The sequence below is a fragment of the Lithobates pipiens genome, unplaced genomic scaffold, assembly GCF_037356315.1.
Source record: "Lithobates pipiens isolate NorthernLeopardFrog02 unplaced genomic scaffold, aLitPip1_a1.2 Scaffold_22, whole genome shotgun sequence".
In the NCBI taxonomy this organism is placed as follows: Eukaryota; Metazoa; Chordata; class Amphibia; order Anura; family Ranidae; genus Lithobates; species Lithobates pipiens.
The window spans coordinates 187,222,859-187,232,723 of record NW_027507784.1 but is presented as its reverse complement, the minus strand read 5'-3'; the positions used below and the strand labels follow the sequence as shown (position 1 = coordinate 187,232,723).

The 9,865-nt window shown below is 45.4% G+C and overlaps 1 protein-coding gene across 1 annotated transcript in view; it reads left to right on the top strand.

The window, feature by feature from the left end:
* Positions 1-438: 438 nt before the first annotated feature.
* Positions 439-9,865, top strand: part of SLC39A10 (solute carrier family 39 member 10) — a 99,022-nt gene continuing 89,595 nt past the window's right edge. Inside the window, exon 1 of the mRNA XM_077448740.1 lies at positions 439-546. The gene's annotated coding sequence lies outside the window, so the exon portion shown is untranslated. The remainder of the gene's footprint in view (positions 547-9,865) is intronic.

Genomic DNA, 9,865 nt, shown 5'->3' with positions numbered 1-9,865 from the left:
TAGTGGCAGCACTGGCCCTGAATATGGGAAAGTACCAAGCTTCCCCTGCACATTACACATCCCAGGAGGTTTCAGGACCAGTCTCCCTCCTCCGAGGGGTCTCGTGCATGCGCAGTTTCTTTAGGAAGTCACAGCTTGGCTGCGGGAGGACAAATCCAATGGACTGATACATTCCTGATTTTTAAAAGTCACCAACTACAGTATTTGTAGCTCCCGACTCTGAGTAGAGTTCTTCCTTAATGTCAAAGCTGCTGCGATGTGAACGGCTGACTTGTCTGGAGTGACATTAGGTTATATGATGAGGACCAACGACTACGACCAGCACGCAGCACCCTATTACTAGCGCACGGTATCAGCCCATAGCGCTGCAAGCTGACGGCTCCCCGACTCATCATGATACGAGCTAGTCTCTCCATAAACAGTGCTGACAGGCACACGCTTAGCCCCGCCCCTTCCTCTACGTCACTTCCCGTTCGCTAATAGAGCGGTGTTCGCTCAGGTGGTACATAGACGGCTGTGTAAAGGACCGGGGGCGGAGGGTGAGAGGTGAGTGCGCTCCATGCTGTGGGGACGGGTGAGTCACACATGGCGCCGATAGAGGGAAGCTGTGCCCAGCTATAGTGCGGTGTGTGCGCCAGCCTGCTCCGGTCCTCCTCGCTACACCTGGCCTGCTCTGTTTCGGGGGAGACTTCCTCATCCCGCACCGCATGATGACTGTGTGGTGACTGGGCGCCTCAGCCTTGTCCCCACTTCCTGTGCATTGTGTACACCTCATGGGGGACCTTCCACTCCAGCCAGCCTAAGGCACGATCTGGGACTCCTCTTTACACATCTCTCTGCCGGAGTGATTGTGTCACAAGCGTTTTCCAGAGAAGCTGGTGGGAGGGAAAGGGTTTGTTTACACACGTGGTAGCCCTCCGAAGAGCCCTGGATTACTTTACAGAGGGTGTATTTCCAGGCAGTGAGAAGGCGATGTTGCCTCCTTGTTGAGCCCCATAAAAGCCTTTACACGTTGCTCTGATCGCTTCCGATCCACACTGCTGCCATGGCAAAGTTGTGCTGCTGTGCCCTGCGACTTCCTTCTGACTTGGATGCTGTTTAGGAATCTGTACAAGGGCTGAAATCGCACCCGAGTCAGACCAAAGCAGTGCAGGAACTTTTCCTAAAGTCCAGTGACTTGTGTAGTATCAGTTAAGATGGCTCTCATAGGGAAACATTAAATTCGACATGTCATGTGATTTGGGGTTTCACAAGTCGGATCCCATGTCACAGCAGTGTGACCCAAGGCAAGGTCTACACTGGTGTGATGCAGACGCTGCATGTGATTCACAAAGGTACTGCGATGACTGTGCAGTTCAATTTCAGCTATACAGCTACTGAATCTCATTGCATGGGTGTTCACATACATGTGAGTCTGGCAGTTGCACTGCGTTTTGAGATTTTTGTTTCAGTGTGTTAAGCCTAGGTTCACATTGGTCTGTTTTGGCATGCGATTTGACATGCCAAATCAGCGGCTATTCCTGGCAATGGCAAAGTCTGAATCAGTGCGGCGCCGACCCGATTCCCAAATGTAGTTCCTTTACTACTTTTAGGGACTTCAGGGGGTGATTTGTATAGATATCTGTGCAGGAACCCGCACAGATGTCTGTCAAATCGCACCCCGAAATCAGACTGCGTTTCTGGGTTGACATTGTGCGAGTTTAGTTGTACTTGCATTTCTGATATGCAACAATGTGAACCTAGGTGAAGATAACATTGACACCTGCAGCAGATTGCATGGGCACTGAGATTTTAATGCAATGTGGGGAAACTCGCAGGGTTTGCTGCGTTTCCTGCATTGCATAAGTGTGAACTTAGCCTTATAGACAGTTTGTCTGATGGCTGCCTAAACACTTGGAGATTGCTTGGTATCCCTTTTCAACCTTATGCACATTTATTGCATTTACTTGTATAGCATGGCCAATTTATGAAGTGCTTTACACATGTATTGTATATTCACATCAGTCCCTGCCCATAAGGGGCTTACAATCGGAGATCCCTAACTCGCATTCATACATAGGTTATTTGGCTCCTGTCTAATTGGCCCTAATATGTCTAACAGCATGTCTTTGGCATGTGGGAGGAAACCCGCACAGGGAGAACATCGAAACTCTATGCAGATCAATTACTCTTGATAGAAACTTTTTTGCGAGGCATGGGTCACTTTTCTTATGAACAGCAATCCTAAATTGTTTGTATATTTATCAATCCATGTAGCTCTAAACTACATATCCAAACTCGTTTAATCAACTGGACTCCAGGTGTGCTATCTACTAGAGCTGCACAAGTAATTGTTAAACAATTCTGATCTCGATTCAAATCCCCCCGATCTCTATATTGCAGAGTTTGCAGATTCTTTCTTATAACAAGTGGAGAGACTTAACTGCTCACTCAGCTGTCAAAAGAAAACATCCGGGCAGTCTACACAGTTTTTAACATGAAACATTGTAACTAACTTTCCTTCTTGCATCAAAGGGATAAACTTCTGTGTGTAAAGAAAAAATCCAGGCAGTCTGACAAGTTTTTAACATGTAAGTGCAGGAAGTTTAACCACTTAAAGTCTAAATCTCTTTTTCTGACACTTGTTTCTTAACCACTTGCCGACCAGCGTACGCCGATGTACGTCGACAGAATGGCACGGGCAGGCAAATGGGCGTACATGTACGTCCCTTTAAATTTGCCACCCAGCCATCGGGAGCGTGCCGCCGGCGGCGCGCTCCCGCGCTGGTCGGGACCCCCGTGAGTCCGGTCGCGGACTCGATCGCCACGGGCATACCCGCGATCGTCTCACGGAGCGGCCAAATGAAGAAATGCCGTTGTAAACAGCATTTCTCCATTCTGCCTAGCAACTAGTGACGCTGATCTCTGCTCCATGTGATTGGAGCAGAGATCAGTGTTCACTAAATGAAAGCCCAACCCCCCCCACAGTTAGTAACACACCCCTAGGAACACTTAAAGCGGAGGTCCACCCTAAAGTGGACCTACCGCTCATTGGAATCCCCCCCCCCCCCTCCGGCGCCACAATTGGCACCTTTCAGGGGGGAGGGGGGTGCAGGTACCTGTACAGTACAGGTATCTGCACCCACTTCCGGGATAGCTCTCTGCGGAAAGGGGCGTAGATTACGCCCCTTTCCGAAAGTCCCCCGCTGCCTGCTGGGAAACTCACAGATCCCAGAGGCAGCGGGTCCATCCTTATTGCGCAGCGCGACTCGCGCATGCGCAGTAGGGAACCGGGAAATGAAGCCGAAAGGCTCCACTTCCTGATTTCCATACCCAAGATGGCGGCGGCAGCACCCGAGAGACGATCGAGAGATCGGCTTCGGGTGCCGACATCGCGGGCGCACTGGGCGGGTAAGTGTCACTATTTTAAAAGTCAGCAGCTGCAGTATTTGTAGCTGCTGGCTTTAAAAAAAAAAAACGCGGTCTCGCTCTTTAACCCCTTCACTGCCAGTGTCATTTACACAGGAATCACTGCATTTATATAGCAGTGATTACTGTATAAATGACAATGGTCCCAAAAATGGCCGATGGGTCCTCCACAATGTCGCAGTCACAATAAAAATCGCTGATCGCCACCATTACTAGTAAAAAAAAAAATAATAAAAAATTATTAATAAAAATGCTATAAAACTATCTCTATTTTGTAAACGCTATAACTTTTGCGCAAACCAATCAATCGCTTATTGCGATTTTTTTTTGTTTTTTTTTTTTTTTTTTTTTTTTTACCAAAAATATGTAGAATACGTATCGGCCTAAACTGAGGGAAAAAAATGTTTTTTTAATATATTTTTGGGGGATATTTATTATAACAAAAAGTAAAAAATAATGCGTTTTTTCAAAATTGTCGCTCTATTTTTGTTTATAGCGCAAAAAATAAAAACCGCAGGGGTGATCAAATACCACCAAAAGAAAGCTCTATTTGTGGGGGGAAAAAAAGGACGTCGATTTTGTTTGGGAGCCACGTCGCACGACCGCGCAATTGTCAGTTAAAGCGACGCAGTGCCGAATCGCAAAAAGTGGTCTGTTCTCTGACCAGCAAATTGGTCCGGTCTGAAAGTGGTTAATTGTCACTTTTATTCCTATTACAAGGAATGTAAAAATCCCTTGTAATAGAAAAAAGCATGGCTGGTCCTCTTAAGTATGAGATCTGGGGTCAGAGAGACCTCAGATCTCATATTTACACTTAAATGCAATAAAAAAAAAAAATTGTCATTTGAAAAAAATAAATGTCCCTTTTTAAGAGCTATGGGCAATGACATGGAGACAGGTGGGGAGCCCATCTTCCCGTCACTTGTCTCCATGTCAGGCCAGGGACAGGTTCGGATCGCCATTACAGACCTGGCTCCTAGATTCCAAGAAAATTTGTCAAGCCCTGTTTTACTGCATTGTAAAACGCTGGTCACCACAAGTAGACACATAATACAAGTGTTTTCTGTGTGTCTCATTCACACTCTGCTCAGAGTTGCTATAAAATGTAGATACGCTGTATTTTATCACAGCGCGCTGCTGTACAGTGACTTTTGTACACTTCAGTGAGGTAAAAAAAGGAGCTGTGATGGAACCAAGAAGGTAACCCTTGCAGGGTGGGAGCAGTGCTGCTGCAGGGCAAAGCCTTTTATTTTTTCCAGGTTTGGGCTTTAACCTCCTCTTACCTTGTTTGCTGAGTTGAGCTTGAAGGGCACTTTCACACTGGGGCAGGCAGGCGTTGGTAGTAAAGCGTCGTTATTTTTACCGGCGCTTTACCGTTGTTTGTTCGCCCGCTAGTGGGGCGCTTTTAATCCCTGCTAACATCTGAAAAAGGGTTAAAAGTGCCACTGCAGAGGCGCTTCAACTGCGCTACCCATTGATTTCAATGGGCAGGGTGCTTTAGGGGCAGTGTATACACCACTCCTACAGCGCCTCAAAGATGCTGCTTGCAGGACTTTTTTTTTTTTTGCATCCTGCCAGTGCACCGCTCCAGTGTGAAAGCACTTGAAAGATACAGTGCCCCATCAACAACTTACACCAACATGGATTGTTTTGATCTGATTACAAGGGCCAGTGCACTGACAATGTAGCAGGTAGTGTGACTCTGAATACAAATATCTCCATGGTTACATAAGGTTTTTCCTTTTCACATTTGAGGTGAGGGTTCAAAGAAGTTGTGCAGCAAAAGAGGGTGAGCCTGTTGCATTGACATATATGGACAATGAACAAACTCATTTGAACCTGTTTACCTTTTCCCTGCCATCTGTTGGCTTTCTCGCATAAGTAATTTAGGCAGATGTAAAGCTGCCCAAGCAATTCTGTGTATGTATATAAAGGTACAGTTGATGTCCCCTTAGTAGCAGCAGCCTGAAGGTGCTCATCTCGGAGCAATCTGAGGTCAGAGCAGTCAAACGCTTGCCTCTCCAGCCAGGGAAGTAGAAGGCTGTACTATCCACTTCAACAGAGTGCAGAGGTGACACTGGGGTTCTAATAGACCCCCTGATGTCTCCATAAAGAGAAGCTCTCGCCTGCACTTTATCACATAGCTTGTTAACTCCATTGAGATGGCAATCAAATTAAACTGTCGCCACTTTTCTTGAGGGCCAAAAAAATCCTGAATGATCAATGTACATTGCAGAAAACTTAAAGTGGAGGGCCACCCTGAAAAACAAAAGTACATAAACAATTAGCAAAAAATCAGAAAAAAAAGAGAATTTTTTTTTTTTTTTTTATAACTTACCAGAAATGCCTGTTGCTAGGCATATCGTCCTAATCTGCCTCTTCCTCCTCCACGGTGATGTTCTGTCTTCTGGTGAATGGGGCGCTGTGTGTTCTGGGAACTGTTCAGAACTCAGCGCGCCCGATTCACAAAGCGCTGTGCGACTCGCGCATGCGCAGTAGGAAACGGGCAGTGAAGCCACAAGGTTGAAATGGCGGTCCCGAGAGCCAAGGGACGGATCAGTCTCGGGCGGCCGACATCGTGGGCACCCTGAACAGGTAAGTCTGCTTATTAAAAGTCAGCAGCTATAGTGTTTGCAGCTGCTGACTTTTTTTTTTTAAAGCTGGCTCTCCTCTTTAACAAACTTTATAGCAAATTTCTACCTTTTTTGTTGGTGTGAAAAACTGCTTGTTTCACCAGACGGATTTCATGCGGATTCTGAATGGGCAGGTCTGGCTCATTATAAACAGCTGGAGCACTGTGCATTTAAAAAAAACGTGGGAATCCTTATTTTTACTTGCCTAGCTGGATGCAGCTCCCTCAGCAGATAGCTGGTGATTGTCAGTCATCGACTCTGCTCTACCCCCTTTTGCTCACTGGAGCTGTGGCAGGGGCGGGCCAACTCAGACTTTCAGCGGCTCGCTGAGCTGGGTGCCAGTCAAGGCATTTAGGCAGATCCTGACCATATGGACCGGCTGACAGTGGACTTCAGCCTGCTGGGTGCTGAAAACGGGTCACAGAAGTGTAGGTGCAACTGCACTCCTGTCCACAGGAGAAGTACAGACAAATTAGCTTTTAACCACTTAAAGGCCAGGCCTATTTTTGTCATCTATTGTTTACAAGTTAAAATCATCAGTTTTTTTTTTTTTCCCCCCGCTAGCGGGAATTAACGATTAATCGTTAATTTCTTTGATCGATCAAAATAATTTTGATTGAGAACGATCCATGGAGTGAGCTCCGCGGTCTCGCCCATAGGAAAGGCCATGGCTTTGGCCTAGCTCCGGAGCCGCGGCCATCTTGGTCCACCCGGCGGCTTAGTAGCGACGTGCTGACATCATCATCACCTGCCTGCTGTCTATTCCAGACAGAGCAGACAATCGTGAATATTAAGGTATGGGGGGGATGTGATTATTACAGTTAAACTTTCTACGTTTTTCTTAGTTTAATAAAAAAAATTGTTAAAACTGTATGTGTTATAAGTCATTGAAATTAGTCAATTAAAAAAAAATCGATTAATGGAGCAGGAAAATTGTAAACAGTATGTATGTATATATTTTTGTAAAATTAGCCCATTTTTTTTTTTTTTTTTCTTCTATATTGTCAAAGATGTTACACCAAGCAAATTGGTACCCATACTCCTAAATTGTTATGCTTGGCACTTAAAAATCTCCATAGGCAATGTTTAAAATTTTCTACAGGTTACCAGTTTTGAGTTTATAGAGGAGGACTAGAATTATTGCTCTCACTGTAACGATCATGGCGATACCTCACATGTGCTTTGAACAACGTTTTCATATGGGGATGTGACTTGCGTATGTGTTCGCTTCTGCACGCAAACCCAGGAATGACGGGGCGCTTTAACCGGTTCCCAACCAGCGCACGCCGATGTACATCGGCAGAATGGCACGGGCAGGCATATTGGCGTACAGGTACATCCAATCTTGAATGCCGCCCTGCTATTGCGAGCGTGCCGTGCTGCTCGGGACCACCCGTGAGTCCAGTCGCGGGTCCCGCGGACTCGATCGCCACGAGCATACCAGCGATCGTCTCATGGGACGGCTAAATGGAGAAATGCCGTTGTAAACAGCATTTCTCCATTCTGCCTAGCAACGCTGATCTCTGCTCCATGTGATTGGAGCAGAGATCAGTGTTCACTAAATGAAAGCTTAACCCCCTAGGAACACTTAACCCCTACACTGCCACCCACTGGTTAACCCCTTCACTGCCAGTGTCATTTACACAGGAATCACTGCATTTATATAGCAGTGATTGCTGTATAATTGACAATGGTCCCAAAAATTTGTCTGAAATGTCCGATGTGTTCGCCATAATGTCGCAGTCACAATAAAGATCGCTGCCATTACTTTTTTTTTTATATTATTTATTTATTTTTTGTTACCAAAAATATGTAGAAGAATACGTATCGGCCTAAACTGAGGGGGAAAAAATGTTGTTTTATATATTTTTTGGGGGATATTTATTATACCAAAAAGTAAAAAATAATGCTTTTTTTTTTTTTATTTATTTATTTTTTTTTTCAAAATTGTCGCTCTATTTTTGTTTATAGTGCAAAAAATAAAAACTGCAGGGGTGATCAAATGCCACCAAAAGAGAGCTCAATTTCTGGGGACAAAAAGGACGTTTGTTTGGGAGCCACGTCGCATGACCGCGCAATTGTCAGTTAAAGCGACGCAGTGCCTAATCGCAAAAAGTGGTTTGGTCTTTGACCAGCAAAATGGTCCAGTCTGTAAGTGGTTAAATTAATTTTTTTTTTTTTTTTTTTAAATCCTTAGAGTATTTCACCTAAACAGAAATTTGTTGCAGAGGATGTCTGAAATTGAACTTGTATCGTAGTTCAGACTTCTGAGAAAATCAGTGAGTCAATCACACAAGCAGAAATTACTTTACCGGGGGTGTTTTGTACACCATCTGTGTACAGAATGTCTTCAGCTTGCCATATAGCTTTGCATTTTACAGAAAATTAGAGCACTGCAGATTGAAAAGGGTTAAAGCCTCATTCCAGGCTGCTGTGAAATGTGTCATTGCAGTAGGCACCCCTCAACTGTGTGAGCCAAATGCTTGTTTGATGAATGGGGTGAAATGCATACCTCGTTCCTTGGTCCTACAGACTTGTTCCTCACTGTACGGCTTGGGCACCCGAAGCCACAGGGCTAGTAGCCCTGGGTTGCACAAGAGGATGGCAGTAGCACCCCACATTCTGGGAGCCTTGGCAAGAGCGTGCCTCCACCCCACATAAGTGTCCTCCTAGAGTTGTCACCACAGCAAGAGTGGAGGAGAGGTATTGAAACCTGTTCTGATGACACTCATCTAAGGTGGAGTATGACATATCTTTCATTTCTATCTTCTCCTGATTAAAGCAGAGTTCCGCCTAAAAAAATAAAAATGGTTTTAAGTCTGCATCTACAATACTGCAGCTGCTGACTTAAAATAAGGGCACTTACCTGTCCAGGGCGCCTGCGATATCCTCACCCAAAGCCGACCCATCCCTCAGCGCCTGGTGGAGGCATCGGCATTGCTAGTAAGGGAATCAAGAAGTGAAGCCTTGCGGCTTGACAGCCTGGTTCCCTATAGTGCATGCATGAGTCGTGCTGCGTATTCTGAGTGCTCCCTGCTGTCTTCTGGCACCTGTGTGTTTCCCAGAAGACAGCCGGGGGTGGCGGGAGGAGACAGAGGAGGGGCTGGACATAGTGTAGATAGGTGCGGATACTGGGGCGATCTTTCGCCGTTAATGGGAGCAAATGCCTGTATTAGAAGGGTATCTGCTCTCCCCTCTTTATTTTTTGCACTATGAATGAAAAAAACGAAAATTTAGAAGGGGGAAAAAACAAATTTTTCTCAGTTTCTGTGATAAAATTATTAGTTTTTTTTCTTCATAAATTTTTGCCACACTATATACTGCTACATATCTTTGGTAAAAAATAACCCAAATTAGTGGATATTATTTGGTCTTTGTGAAAGTTAGGCTCGGTTCACACAGTGGGCGGCACGACTTGCAGCGCTGCGACCTGCACACGATCAGCGGCGACTTGCAAAACGACTTCTGTATAGAAGTCAATGCAAGTCGCCTGAAGTCGCCCCAAAGTAGTACAGGAACCTTTTTTCTAAGTCGGAGCGACTTGAGTTGCTCCTATTAGAATGGTTCCATAGTACAGAACGGAGCGCGACTTGTTGGGCGGCGAAGTCACTTGGTCAAGTCGCCCCTGTGTGAACTGAGCCTAAGTCTACAAGCTGTGGTGCAAATCTTAAAAAAAAATTGATCACACCTGATGTACTGGTGGCTAGAGGTCGACCGATATGGGTTTTTCTCTGGCCGATGCCGATATTTAGAAATCATGGCGGCCGATGGCCGATATATGATGCCGATTTTTTTTTTTTTTTTTTTTTTTTTTTTTTTTTTTT